The sequence below is a fragment of the Lissotriton vulgaris genome, chromosome 9 (assembly GCF_964263255.1).
Source record: "Lissotriton vulgaris chromosome 9, aLisVul1.2, whole genome shotgun sequence".
Classification (NCBI taxonomy): domain Eukaryota; kingdom Metazoa; phylum Chordata; class Amphibia; order Caudata; family Salamandridae; genus Lissotriton; species Lissotriton vulgaris.
In genome coordinates, this window is record NC_141697.1 from 541,132,260 (window position 1) to 541,146,737 (window position 14,478).

Consider the following 14,478-nt stretch of genomic DNA (forward strand, 5'->3'; position numbering starts at 1 on the left):
GGGGTGGTGCTCGCACCTCCCAAGGCAGGAAACCCTTTGTCCAGGCCACCATCTGCCGAGTTTCGGTCAGCAGCAGGAGGCCAGACTTGTGTCTGTAGTGGCAGCGTCCATTTTGTGAAGCTGAGGCTCTGTTTAACTTTAACCGGGGTTAAGGCTACACACATGTCGTGTCCCTCTAGAAGGGTGGAATGCTATCCCCGTCGCCAGAATTGGCGAGGGGATAGTATTCCAATTCGTATGACACCTTACTCGACATGTTTTGATAAAGCCAAACCAAAGATAGCATTTAACCGCGAGGATTATAATGCACTTAAGAGTATATGGTATGGCAATATCCCGGAACAGCTTAGGGAGTTGTTCCCGACAGCTGCAGACAGGCTCAGCTCATGCTAGAGCACCATCTCACATATTTCCAAGCACTCTGCCTCCAGGATTGATGAGGCCTTCCATAGGAGTGGCTGATAGGAACATATGTGTCCAGTTTAGGGTTAGGCACAGACATACTGTACCTAAGTAAGAGGTGGTTACACCGACTTACCCCAGCTGAGTGATCAGCCAGTTGTGTCAAATATGGAGGCCAGGCCAGGGGTGGCACAATACGTGCTGCAGCCCCTGGTAGGCCTTGGATACACCTATGCCCGGGGCACCTAGGGTGCACTATTACAGGGGCTCATAAGGTGAACCAGTTCCAATTCGTAATGCACCTAGAGTGCATTGGCAGTAATTTAGAGAGAGAACAGCAGGCTGTGGGTCTGATTAGCAGGCCCACAGCCACATTAAGTCAGAAACCAGTGAAGCAAAAAGCAAAAATTTGGGGTGACCATAGGATAGCAGACCCTACTCTCCTACACCGGTATAAGGCTTTAGAGCGTTTGGGAGCGTTCGGTACATGAGAGGACGTTGGACTGGAAGCTATGCAAATTTGAAGCATCCAAACTTCCTGCTGCAGTCGGAGGCTCTTTCCATGGACATCTGCCTTTTGGATTCCTCTAAACTTGCCCTCTGATGAAACATTTTGTGAGCTGCAGTTACCTCCGACGGCTACAAGGTGGTGCTACATTCAGGTGAGGGCACAAGTATGCACAAAATGTTGGGGACTTTTGCCAGATTTATTGCTGGATCTTGCATATTTTTTTCAGAGGCTAAATATTGCCTAGGAAATGCTTTTTAACATAGAGATGCTGGAGTTAAAATGTCTGGTTGGGCCTCAGCCCTTTCATTGTCTGCCCACTGTAACATATTTTTTTACCACTACATGTGAGTGGTGACACTGCTTTATGAAACTTATCATATATTAGGACAATGAATATAGCAGAAGGGGCGATCGAAATGCTTGCCTACATATTTGTTTATTTTTTATATAATGGCTGATTAACCTCTTAATTATATTACCATTTTGTGAAATGTTGCTTTAAAATATATCCTGCTTGCAGAATATATAAGTATTTGTATTGCGTTGGCCGGGAATCGAACCCGGGTCAACTGCTTGGAAGGCAGCTATGCTCACCACTATACCACCAACGCCCTCAGATCTTTGCGCTCTCGGTTCTAAACATTAGGACCCTGAGTTCAATGACTATCATGCACCAGCTTCAATGGTGCATTTGGTTTAGATACCAACATGAAAAGCAATAGAAAGTTTTTGTAGAAGGTAAGGAACTGGGATTGAAACCAAGGACAAAGCTGTGCAGAAGAGAAGAATGGAAAGCAGCAATACAAATAATAGATATGAACACATAGAGGCAGCATGGGAAGCAAAGCAGGGAAGAGAAATAGAGAACATTCCATGAAATGCCCAGGAGATAGATAAGAGCAGAACAAAAAAGGGAAGAATGAAATTCAAAGCCTCCACATAAAAGTGTTTGAAGGTCCCACCAGTCATTCATGCTTATTATTGTGTGCCTTTACTTTCAAAGTACAGTGTGGAGCTTTTGACGATCCCTCTCTTGTATTTCAGCAGACACAGATAGTTGAGAAGTCTTTTCTCACATAGCTGGCACAAGCTTGCGCTTTTCCTTGCTGGTAGCGTGGAAATGACAGCTTGGTCCTTGGAAGTAAAATCAAGCAAAATTAGCAGAGGATGGTTTCGATCCATCGACCTCTGGGTTATGGGCCCAGCACGCTTCCGCTGCGCCACTCTGCTCCGTTGTGAAAGTGTTCTTTTTATGCAGATAAGGAGCATTAGGCAGAGTAGCATGGGATTGGTCTGGCTCTCACCTCATTTGCATAAGTATATCCCAAGGCATGCTGGGTGCAGAAAAACTTCATCTTCCCCTCTCACAATCAGTCATAACTGAAAGTCAGACACTCTTAGGCACTAGCCGTTTCAGGCCTTTATCAAGACAGTAGCTCTTGAACCATCTCTCTCTCGCTCTGTGATCCTAGCACTAGCATGCTCAGGATTTGGCTTTACCTTGGAGCCAGAGATATACCCGGTGTGAGGCTTTTGAGCGTTTGGGAGCGTTCGGGACGTGAGTGGACGTTGGACAGGAAACTATGCGAATATGAAGCCTCCAACATTCCTGCTTCAGTGAGTGGTTCTTTCCATGGACATCTGACTCTTGGATTCCTCTCAACTTGCCTTCTGATAAAACATTTTGTGAGCAGCAGTTTCCTTCGACAGCTACAAGGTGGCGCTACATTCAGGTGAGAGCACAAGTATGCACAAAATGTTAGGGACTTTTGCCAGATTTATCGGTGGATCTTGCATATTTTTTCAGAGGCTAGATATTGCCTAGAAATGCTTTTTAACATAGAGATGCTGGAGTTACAATGTCTGGTCGGGCCTCAGCCCTTCCATTGCTTGCCCACTGTAACAAATTTATTACCAGCACATGTGTGTTGTGACTCTGCTTTATGAAACTTATCATATATTAGGACAATGTATGTAGCAGAAGGTGCGATTGAGATGTTTGCCCATGTATTTGTTTATTTTTTTATATATGGCTGATTAATCTGTTCGTGAAATTTCCATTTTGTGACATGTTGCATTACAATATATCCTGCTTGCAGAATATATAAGTATTTTCAGTGCGTTGGCCGGGAATCGAACCCGGGTCAACTGCTTGGGAAGCAGCTATGCTCACCACTATACCACCAACGCCCTCTGATGTGTTAGCTCTCGGTTCTAAATATTACGTTGCAGAAATCAATGACTATCTTGCACCAGCTTCAATGGTGCATTTGGTTTAGATACCAACATGAGAAGCAGTAGAACGTTTTTTGCAGAGGGTAAGGAACTGGGGATTGAAACCAAGGACAAAGTTGTGCAGAAGAGAAGAAATGAAAAGCAACAGTACAAATAGTAGAAATGAGCATATATAGGCAGCATGGGAAGCAAAGCAGGGAAGAGAAAGAGAACATTCCATGAAATGCCCAGGAGATAGATAAGAGCAGAACAAAAAGGGAAGAATGAAATTCAAAGCATGCCCAGAAAGTTGTGTGAAGCTCCCACCAGTCAGTCATTTATGGTTATAATTGTGTGTCTTTACTTTCAAAGTACAGGGTTGTACCTTTCACGATCACTCTTGTATTACACAGACACGAATAGTTGAGAAGTCTTTTCTCACATAGCTGGCACAAGCTTGCACTTTTCCTTTCTGGCTATGTGGAAATGACAGCTTGGTCCTTGGAAGGAAAATCAAGCAAAATTAGCAGAGGATGGTTTCGATCCATCGACCTCTGGGTTATGGGCCCAGCACGCTTCCGCTGCGCCACTCTGCTCCTTTGTGAAAGTGTTCTCTTTATGCAGATGAGGAGGCATTCAGAGAAGTGACGTGGGATTGGTCGGGCTCTCACCTCATTTGCCTAAGTATATCGCAAGGCATGCTGGGTGCAGAAAATCTTTATCTTCCCCTCTCACAATCAGTCACAACTGAAAGTCCAGACCCTCTTAGGCACTAGCCGTTTCAGGCCTTTAACAAGACAACAGCTCTCCGACGCTCTCTGTCTCTCTCTCTCTCTGTGATCCTAGTGCTTGCATGCTCAGTATTTGGCTTTTCCTGGGAGCCAGAGATCTACCCGGTGAGGGCTTGCCGGTATAAGGCTTTAGAGCGTTTGGGAGCGTTCGGTACATGAGAGGACGTTGGACTGGAAGCTATGCAAATTTGAAGCATCCAAACTTCCTGCTGCAGTCGGAGGCTCTTTCCATGGACATCTGCCTTTTGGATTCCTCTAAACTTGCCCTCTGATGAAACATTTTGTGAGCTGCAGTTACCTCCGACGGCTACAAGGTGGTGCTACATTCAGGTGAGGGCACAAGTATGCACAAAATGTTGGGGACTTTTGCCAGATTTATTGCTGGACCTTGCATATTTTTTTCAGAGGCTAAATATTGCCTAGGAAATGCTTTTTAACATAGAGATGCTGGAGTTAAAATGTCTGGTCGGGCCTCAGCCCTTTCATTGTCTGCCCACTGTAACATATTTTTTTACCAGTACATGTGAGTGGTGACTCTGCTTTATGAAACTTATCATATATTAGGACAATGAATATAGCAGAAGGGGCGATCGAAATGTTTGCCTACATATTTGTTTATTTTTTATATAATGGCTGATTAACCTCTTAATTATATTACCATTTTGTGAAATGTTGCTTTAAAATATATCCTGCTTGCAGAATATATAAGTATTTGTACTGCGTTGGCCGGGAATCGAACCCGGGTCAACTGCTTGGAAGGCAGCTATGCTCACCACTATACCACCAACGCCCTCTGATCTTTGCGCTCTCGGTTCTAAACATTAGGATCCTGAGTTCAATGACTATCATGCACCAGCTTCAATGGTGCATTTGGTTTAGATACCAACATGAAAAGCAATAGAAAGTTTTTGTAGAGGGTAAGGAACTGGGATTGAAACTAAGGACAAAGCTGCGCAGAAGAGAAGAATGGAAAGCAGCAATACAAATAATAGATATGAACACATAGAGGCAGCATGGGAAGCAAAGCAGGGAAGAGAAATAGAGAACATTCCATGAAATGCCCAGGAGATAGATAAGAGCAGAACAAAAAAGGGAAGAATGAAATTCAAAGCCTCCACATAAAAGTGTTTGAAGGTCCCACCAGTCATTCATGCCTATTATTGTGTGCCTTTACTTTCAAAGTACAGTGTGGAGCTTTTGACGATCCCTCTCTTGTATTTCAGCAGACACAGATAGTTGAGAAGTCTTTTCTCACATAGCTGGCACAAGCTTGCGCTTTTCCTTGCTGGTAGCGTGGAAATGACAGCTTGGTCCTTGGAAGTAAAATCAAGCAAAATTAGCAGAGGATGGTTTCGATCCATCGACCTCTGGGTTATGGGCCCAGCACGCTTCCGCTGCGCCACTCTGCTCCGTTGTGAAAGTGTTCTTTTTATGCAGATAAGGAGCATTAGGCAGAGTAGCATGGGATTGGTCTGGCTCTCACCTCATTTGCATAAGTATATCCCAAGGCATGCTGGGTGCAGAAAAACTTCATATTCCCCTCTCACAATCAGTCATAACTGAAAGTCAGACACTCTTAGGCACTAGCCGTTTCAGGCCTTTATCAAGACAGTAGCTCTTGAACCATCTCTCTCTCGCTCTGTGATCCTAGCACTAGCATGCTCAGGATTTGGCTTTACCTTGGAGCCAGAGATATACCCGGTGAGGGCTTGCCCGGTGTGAGGCTTTTGAGCGTTTGGGAGCGTTCGGGACGTGAGTGGACGTTGGACAGGAAACTATGCGAATATGAAGCCTCCAACATTCCTGCTTCAGTGAGTGGTTCTTTCCATGGACATCTGACTCTTGGATTCCTCTCAACTTGCCTTCTGATAAAACATTTTGTGAGCAGCAGTTTCCTTCGACAGCTACAAGGTGGCGCTACATTCAGGTGAGAGCACAAGTATGCACAAAATGTTAGGGACTTTTGCCAGATTTATCGGTGGATCTTGCATATTTTTTCAGAGGCTAGATATTGCCTAGAAATGCTTTTTAACATAGAGATGCTGGAGTTACAATGTCTGGTCGGGCCTCAGCCCTTCCATTGCTTGCCCACTGTAACAAATTTATTACCAGCACATGTGTGTTGTGACTCTGCTTTATGAAACTTATCATATATTAGGACAATGTATGTAGCAGAAGGTGCGATTGAGATGTTTGCCCATGTATTTGTTTATTTTTTTATATATGGCTGATTAATCTGTTCGTGAAATTTCCATTTTGTGACATGTTGCATTACAATATATCCTGCTTGCAGAATATATAAGTATTTTCAGTGCGTTGGCCGGGAATCGAACCCGGGTCAACTGCTTGGGAAGCAGCTATGCTCACCACTATACCACCAACGCCCTCTGATGTGTTAGCTCTCGGTTCTAAATATTACGTTGCAGAAATCAATGACTATCTTGCACCAGCTTCAATGGTGCATTTGGTTTAGATACCAACATGAGAAGCAGTAGAACGTTTTTTGCAGAGGGTAAGGAACTGGGGATTGAAACCAAGGACAAAGTTGTGCAGAAGAGAAGAAATGAAAAGCAACAGTACAAATAGTAGAAATGAGCATATATAGGCAGCATGGGAAGCAAAGCAGGGAAGAGAAAGAGAACATTCCATGAAATGCCCAGGAGATAGATAAGAGCAGAACAAAAAGGGAAGAATGAAATTCAAAGCATGCCCAGAAAGTTGTGTGAAGCTCCCACCAGTCAGTCATTTATGGTTATAATTGTGTGTCTTTACTTTCAAAGTACAGGGTTGTACCTTTCACGATCACTCTTGTATTACACAGACACGAATAGTTGAGAAGTCTTTTCTCACATAGCTGGCACAAGCTTGCACTTTTCCTTTCTGGCTATGTGGAAATGACAGCTTGGTCCTTGGAAGGAAAATCAAGCAAAATTAGCAGAGGATGGTTTCGATCCATCGACCTCTGGGTTATGGGCCCAGCACGCTTCCGCTGCGCCACTCTGCTCCTTTGTGAAAGTGTTCTCTTTATGCAGATGAGGAGGCATTCAGAGAAGTGACGTGGGATTGGTCGGGCTCTCACCTCATTTGCCTAAGTATATCGCAAGGCATGCTGGGTGCAGAAAATCTTTATCTTCCCCTCTCACAATCAGTCACAACTGAAAGTCCAGACCCTCTTAGGCACTAGCCGTTTCAGGCCTTTAACAAGACAACAGCTCTCCGACGCTCTCTGTCTCTCTCTCTCTCTGTGATCCTAGTGCTTGCATGCTCAGTATTTGGCTTTTCCTGGGAGCCAGAGATCTACCCGGTGAGGGCTTGCCGGTTGTGAGAAGTTGGCCTGGTATATAATGCTCACTAGTTCTAGTGATCACTTTGTACCATGCCAAGCAACCCTTATGATGATGGTTGTAATTCAACCTTGTAGACCAGTTATCCTAGTGGTAACGTGGACAAAGCAGTCTTAGGCTAAACTCTGAAAGGCATGTGAAGCCAGCTGTTATACCATACACAACCCCCTTGAATACCAAATGAAAGGGACACCACACAGATATATATTGAAAATATATATTGATTTATTAACTATTAAAATCCCCTGGACTCTTTATGAGCACAGAAGCACAAGCGTTAAATCCCAAGACAGTTTAAAATACACAAAAGTTGCACAATATGGATGAGCCCTAGGGGCCACCTAAACCATATACTAAATAAGTGGTATAAGAGATACCAGGAGGAAAGTGAAGAGGCCTAGGGCCTTGGGAATCGCTGGAGCTATTCGAGACTGGAAATAACTAAGTCGGGAAAGGCCCACGGGACTCGGATGCAGTGTTCAAAGTGCACGCACTTTACAATACAAAGTCTATGGTGCGTAAAAAGCACAAAGTTAGAAAGTTAGGAACCTTCCGAGTGACCTACGGAGCTGAAACTTAAAACACAGGCCCTTGGGATGTGTACCAGTGCAGGAGCACCGGCGGAGCTGAGTTACCTCACCCACAGGAAGCGGGTGCACAGGGTCGAAGATGTGTCGGGTTTCGTCACGCTGGTCGATGGTGCTTGGAGCTGAAGATGCTGCAGGCGGCTCGATGAGAAGAGTTCCGGTGGATCCAAGGGTGGATCTGAAGAGTTGAAGACCTGAAAGCAGAGGGGACAGTGTTCAAAGTCACTAGCCAGTGACTACCGTGGAACCAGATTGGAACCAGGCGATGTCGGGTGCAAACAGGCGTTGTCAGGTAGCTTCTTTCTGCAGCCACGTGGATACCCGGGGTCGAGGACGTCCAGGAGTCGGTCACGAGCTGTCCCACGTAGGCTTCTCGCTGTTGGCGGTGTCGGCGACCTGATCGGAGCAAACAGGCCTTGGCAAATGCAAGCCACGCAGAAGTTGAAAGATGCTGTTCACTCGGACCAGCAAGGTCAGAGCGAGTGCTCCTTTTCACAGGAGCTTGGGTAGGTCTGGAGCAACCAGACCTGCTGTTTAAATCTTCGGGTTCGTCGCCAAGATGGCCGCTGGCCGCGTGGCTAGTGGCCGGGATGGCGCGTCGAGTGGCACAGTGCAAAAGGGCCCCACGCAGATCGTGGAGATGCTGGGGGGCTGATCTTCGGTGCAAGGGCTGCTCGGTGGTGGGGGTTCTCAGTCCCCAAAGCACAACGTCGAGGATGCCTCAGAAGCTGCGCAGTCAGCTTTACGAGTGTCTTCCAAGAGGTCCGGTCCCACGTCACTCGGTGCCTCCACGGGTCCCTTCTTTGCAGGGACTGTGGATCGGGCTCTGAGAGGTCTGGGAATCTGGTTCTTGTCGGGCTCTGGGCTCGGGCTCCGGCGGGAGGCGGCGGCAAAGCAGACGTCGAGTTGCTGGTTGGTGCCTGTGTTCACAGGGTGGTCACTCCTTGGCCACAAGGGAGATTCTTCTTCAGTCTTCTGTGCAGCAGAATGTCGAAGTCCAGTCTTCTTCTTAGTTTTAAGTTGATTTCGGGATGATCTGCTGTGCAATGGCACTGCTCCCCCTCTTATTCCAATCTAGGGGGTGGATCACCTACTAGGTCCCTCCTCTGGGAGGAACCAGGAAGGGGGGCGGTTACACCCCCTTTCCTTTGTCCAGCTCCGCGCCAGGACTGGGGCTGGAAGGCCCCAGAACCGGTTTGGGCTGGCCTATGCACGGGGACACCTTGTGTGCCCCGGGCATGTCTGATTCTATTCAGCCCTGTCCTACCCAATACACAAAATCCTGTCTGGGGTGGTGCTCGCACCTCCCAAGGCAGGAAACCCTTTGTCCAGGCCACCATCTGCCGAGTTTCGGTCAGCAGCAGGAGGCCAGACTTGTGTCTGTAGTGGCAGCGTCCATTTTGTGAAGCTGAGGCTCTGTTTAACTTTAACCGGGGTTAAGGCTACACACATGTCGTGTCCCTCTAGAAGGGTGGAATGCTATCCCCGTCGCCAGAATTGGCGAGGGGATAGTATTCCAATTCGTATGACACCTTACTCGACATGTTTTGATAAAGCCAAACCAAAGATAGCATTTAACCGCGAGGATTATAATGCACTTAAGAGTATATGGTATGGCAATATCCCGGAACAGCTTAGGGAGTTGTTCCCGACAGCTGCAGACAGGCTCAGCTCATGCTAGAGCACCATCTCACATATTTCCAAGCACTCTGCCTCCAGGATTGATGAGGCCTTCCATAGGAGTGGCTGATAGGAACATATGTGTCCAGTTTAGGGTTAGGCACAGACATACTGTACCTAAGTAAGAGGTGGTTACACCGACTTACCCCAGCTGAGTGATCAGCCAGTTGTGTCAAATATGGAGGCCAGGCCAGGGGTGGCACAATACGTGCTGCAGCCCCTGGTAGGCCTTGGATACACCTATGCCCGGGGCACCTAGGGTGCACTATTACAGGGGCTCATAAGGTGAACCAGTTCCAATTCGTAATGCACCTAGAGTGCATTGGCAGTAATTTAGAGAGAGAACAGCAGGCTGTGGGTCTGATTAGCAGGCCCACAGCCACATTAAGTCAGAAACCAGTGAAGCAAAAAGCAAAAATTTGGGGTGACCATAGGATAGCAGACCCTACTCTCCTACACCGGTATAAGGCTTTAGAGCGTTTGGGAGCGTTCGGTACATGAGAGGACGTTGGACTGGAAGCTATGCAAATTTGAAGCATCCAAACTTCCTGCTGCAGTCGGAGGCTCTTTCCATGGACATCTGCCTTTTGGATTCCTCTAAACTTGCCCTCTGATGAAACATTTTGTGAGCTGCAGTTACCTCCGACGGCTACAAGGTGGTGCTACATTCAGGTGAGGGCACAAGTATGCACAAAATGTTGGGGACTTTTGCCAGATTTATTGCTGGATCTTGCATATTTTTTTCAGAGGCTAAATATTGCCTAGGAAATGCTTTTTAACATAGAGATGCTGGAGTTAAAATGTCTGGTTGGGCCTCAGCCCTTTCATTGTCTGCCCACTGTAACATATTTTTTTACCACTACATGTGAGTGGTGACACTGCTTTATGAAACTTATCATATATTAGGACAATGAATATAGCAGAAGGGGCGATCGAAATGCTTGCCTACATATTTGTTTATTTTTTATATAATGGCTGATTAACCTCTTAATTATATTACCATTTTGTGAAATGTTGCTTTAAAATATATCCTGCTTGCAGAATATATAAGTATTTGTATTGCGTTGGCCGGGAATCGAACCCGGGTCAACTGCTTGGAAGGCAGCTATGCTCACCACTATACCACCAACGCCCTCAGATCTTTGCGCTCTCGGTTCTAAACATTAGGACCCTGAGTTCAATGACTATCATGCACCAGCTTCAATGGTGCATTTGGTTTAGATACCAACATGAAAAGCAATAGAAAGTTTTTGTAGAAGGTAAGGAACTGGGATTGAAACCAAGGACAAAGCTGTGCAGAAGAGAAGAATGGAAAGCAGCAATACAAATAATAGATATGAACACATAGAGGCAGCATGGGAAGCAAAGCAGGGAAGAGAAATAGAGAACATTCCATGAAATGCCCAGGAGATAGATAAGAGCAGAACAAAAAAGGGAAGAATGAAATTCAAAGCCTCCACATAAAAGTGTTTGAAGGTCCCACCAGTCATTCATGCTTATTATTGTGTGCCTTTACTTTCAAAGTACAGTGTGGAGCTTTTGACGATCCCTCTCTTGTATTTCAGCAGACACAGATAGTTGAGAAGTCTTTTCTCACATAGCTGGCACAAGCTTGCGCTTTTCCTTGCTGGTAGCGTGGAAATGACAGCTTGGTCCTTGGAAGTAAAATCAAGCAAAATTAGCAGAGGATGGTTTCGATCCATCGACCTCTGGGTTATGGGCCCAGCACGCTTCCGCTGCGCCACTCTGCTCCGTTGTGAAAGTGTTCTTTTTATGCAGATAAGGAGCATTAGGCAGAGTAGCATGGGATTGGTCTGGCTCTCACCTCATTTGCATAAGTATATCCCAAGGCATGCTGGGTGCAGAAAAACTTCATCTTCCCCTCTCACAATCAGTCATAACTGAAAGTCAGACACTCTTAGGCACTAGCCGTTTCAGGCCTTTATCAAGACAGTAGCTCTTGAACCATCTCTCTCTCGCTCTGTGATCCTAGCACTAGCATGCTCAGGATTTGGCTTTACCTTGGAGCCAGAGATATACCCGGTGTGAGGCTTTTGAGCGTTTGGGAGCGTTCGGGACGTGAGTGGACGTTGGACAGGAAACTATGCGAATATGAAGCCTCCAACATTCCTGCTTCAGTGAGTGGTTCTTTCCATGGACATCTGACTCTTGGATTCCTCTCAACTTGCCTTCTGATAAAACATTTTGTGAGCAGCAGTTTCCTTCGACAGCTACAAGGTGGCGCTACATTCAGGTGAGAGCACAAGTATGCACAAAATGTTAGGGACTTTTGCCAGATTTATCGGTGGATCTTGCATATTTTTTCAGAGGCTAGATATTGCCTAGAAATGCTTTTTAACATAGAGATGCTGGAGTTACAATGTCTGGTCGGGCCTCAGCCCTTCCATTGCTTGCCCACTGTAACAAATTTATTACCAGCACATGTGTGTTGTGACTCTGCTTTATGAAACTTATCATATATTAGGACAATGTATGTAGCAGAAGGTGCGATTGAGATGTTTGCCCATGTATTTGTTTATTTTTTTATATATGGCTGATTAATCTGTTCGTGAAATTTCCATTTTGTGACATGTTGCATTACAATATATCCTGCTTGCAGAATATATAAGTATTTTCAGTGCGTTGGCCGGGAATCGAACCCGGGTCAACTGCTTGGGAAGCAGCTATGCTCACCACTATACCACCAACGCCCTCTGATGTGTTAGCTCTCGGTTCTAAATATTACGTTGCAGAAATCAATGACTATCTTGCACCAGCTTCAATGGTGCATTTGGTTTAGATACCAACATGAGAAGCAGTAGAACGTTTTTTGCAGAGGGTAAGGAACTGGGGATTGAAACCAAGGACAAAGTTGTGCAGAAGAGAAGAAATGAAAAGCAACAGTACAAATAGTAGAAATGAGCATATATAGGCAGCATGGGAAGCAAAGCAGGGAAGAGAAAGAGAACATTCCATGAAATGCCCAGGAGATAGATAAGAGCAGAACAAAAAGGGAAGAATGAAATTCAAAGCATGCCCAGAAAGTTGTGTGAAGCTCCCACCAGTCAGTCATTTATGGTTATAATTGTGTGTCTTTACTTTCAAAGTACAGGGTTGTACCTTTCACGATCACTCTTGTATTACACAGACACGAATAGTTGAGAAGTCTTTTCTCACATAGCTGGCACAAGCTTGCACTTTTCCTTTCTGGCTATGTGGAAATGACAGCTTGGTCCTTGGAAGGAAAATCAAGCAAAATTAGCAGAGGATGGTTTCGATCCATCGACCTCTGGGTTATGGGCCCAGCACGCTTCCGCTGCGCCACTCTGCTCCTTTGTGAAAGTGTTCTCTTTATGCAGATGAGGAGGCATTCAGAGAAGTGACGTGGGATTGGTCGGGCTCTCACCTCATTTGCCTAAGTATATCGCAAGGCATGCTGGGTGCAGAAAATCTTTATCTTCCCCTCTCACAATCAGTCACAACTGAAAGTCCAGACCCTCTTAGGCACTAGCCGTTTCAGGCCTTTAACAAGACAACAGCTCTCCGACGCTCTCTGTCTCTCTCTCTCTCTGTGATCCTAGTGCTTGCATGCTCAGTATTTGGCTTTTCCTGGGAGCCAGAGATCTACCCGGTGAGGGCTTGCCGGTATAAGGCTTTAGAGCGTTTGGGAGCGTTCGGTACATGAGAGGACGTTGGACTGGAAGCTATGCAAATTTGAAGCATCCAAACTTCCTGCTGCAGTCGGAGGCTCTTTCCATGGACATCTGCCTTTTGGATTCCTCTAAACTTGCCCTCTGATGAAACATTTTGTGAGCTGCAGTTACCTCCGACGGCTACAAGGTGGTGCTACATTCAGGTGAGGGCACAAGTATGCACAAAATGTTGGGGACTTTTGCCAGATTTATTGCTGGACCTTGCATATTTTTTTCAGAGGCTAAATATTGCCTAGGAAATGCTTTTTAACATAGAGATGCTGGAGTTAAAATGTCTGGTCGGGCCTCAGCCCTTTCATTGTCTGCCCACTGTAACATATTTTTTTACCAGTACATGTGAGTGGTGACTCTGCTTTATGAAACTTATCATATATTAGGACAATGAATATAGCAGAAGGGGCGATCGAAATGCTTGCCTACATATTTGTTTATTTTTTATATAATGGCTGATTAACCTCTTAATTATATTACCATTTTGTGAAATGTTGCTTTAAAATATATCCTGCTTGCAGAATATATAAGTATTTGTACTGCGTTGGCCGGGAATCGAACCCGGGTCAACTGCTTGGAAGGCAGCTATGCTCACCACTATACCACCAACGCCCTCTGATCTTTGCGCTCTCGGTTCTAAACATTAGGATTCTGAGTTCAATGACTATCATGCACCAGCTTCAATGGTGCATTTGGTTTAGATACCAACATGAAAAGCAATAGAAAGTTTTTGTAGAGGGTAAGGAACTGGGATTGAAACTAAGGACAAAGCTGCGCAGAAGAGAAGAATGGAAAGCAGCAATACAAATAATAGATATGAACACATAGAGGCAGCATGGGAAGCAAAGCAGGGAAGAGAAATAGAGAACATTCCATGAAATGCCCAGGAGATAGATAAGAGCAGAACAAAAAAGGGAAGAATGAAATTCAAAGCCTCCACATAAAAGTGTTTGAAGGTCCCACCAGTCATTCATGCTTATTATTGTGTGCCTTTACTTTCAAAGTACAGTGTGGAGCTTTTGACGATCCCTCTCTTGTATTTCAGCAGACACAGATAGTTGAGAAGTCTTTTCTCACATAGCTGGCACAAGCTTGCGCTTTTCCTTGCTGGTAGCGTGGAAATGACAGCTTGGTCCTTGGAAGTAAAATCAAGCAAAATTAGCAGAGGATGGTTTCGATCCATCGACCTCTGGGTTATGGGCCCAGCACGCTTCCGCTGCGCCACTCTGCTCCGTTGTGAAAGTG

At 45.6% G+C, this 14,478-nt stretch overlaps 7 non-coding genes across 7 annotated transcripts; all 7 read right to left on the reverse strand.

Moving 5' to 3' along the window:
- Nucleotides 1-1,452: 1,452 nt before the first annotated feature.
- On the reverse strand, nucleotides 1,453-1,524 carry TRNAG-UCC (transfer RNA glycine (anticodon UCC)). Its single transcript has one exon. It is a non-coding gene; the product is annotated as a tRNA-Gly (tRNA).
- A 1,507-nt stretch (nucleotides 1,525-3,031) lies between these two features.
- TRNAG-CCC (transfer RNA glycine (anticodon CCC)) lies at nucleotides 3,032-3,103 on the reverse strand. Its single transcript has one exon. It is a non-coding gene; the product is annotated as a tRNA-Gly (tRNA).
- Nucleotides 3,104-4,636: 1,533 nt separating this feature from the next.
- TRNAG-UCC (transfer RNA glycine (anticodon UCC)) lies at nucleotides 4,637-4,708 on the reverse strand. The gene has a single exon. It is a non-coding gene; the product is annotated as a tRNA-Gly (tRNA).
- Nucleotides 4,709-6,230: 1,522 nt separating this feature from the next.
- On the reverse strand, nucleotides 6,231-6,302 carry TRNAG-CCC (transfer RNA glycine (anticodon CCC)). The gene has a single exon. It is a non-coding gene; the product is annotated as a tRNA-Gly (tRNA).
- Nucleotides 6,303-10,589: 4,287 nt separating this feature from the next.
- On the reverse strand, nucleotides 10,590-10,661 carry TRNAG-UCC (transfer RNA glycine (anticodon UCC)). The gene has a single exon. It is a non-coding gene; the product is annotated as a tRNA-Gly (tRNA).
- A 1,507-nt stretch (nucleotides 10,662-12,168) lies between these two features.
- Nucleotides 12,169-12,240, reverse strand: TRNAG-CCC (transfer RNA glycine (anticodon CCC)). Its single transcript has one exon. It is a non-coding gene; the product is annotated as a tRNA-Gly (tRNA).
- A 1,533-nt stretch (nucleotides 12,241-13,773) lies between these two features.
- On the reverse strand, nucleotides 13,774-13,845 carry TRNAG-UCC (transfer RNA glycine (anticodon UCC)). Its single transcript has one exon. It is a non-coding gene; the product is annotated as a tRNA-Gly (tRNA).
- Between the last annotated feature and the right edge of the window lie 633 nt (nucleotides 13,846-14,478).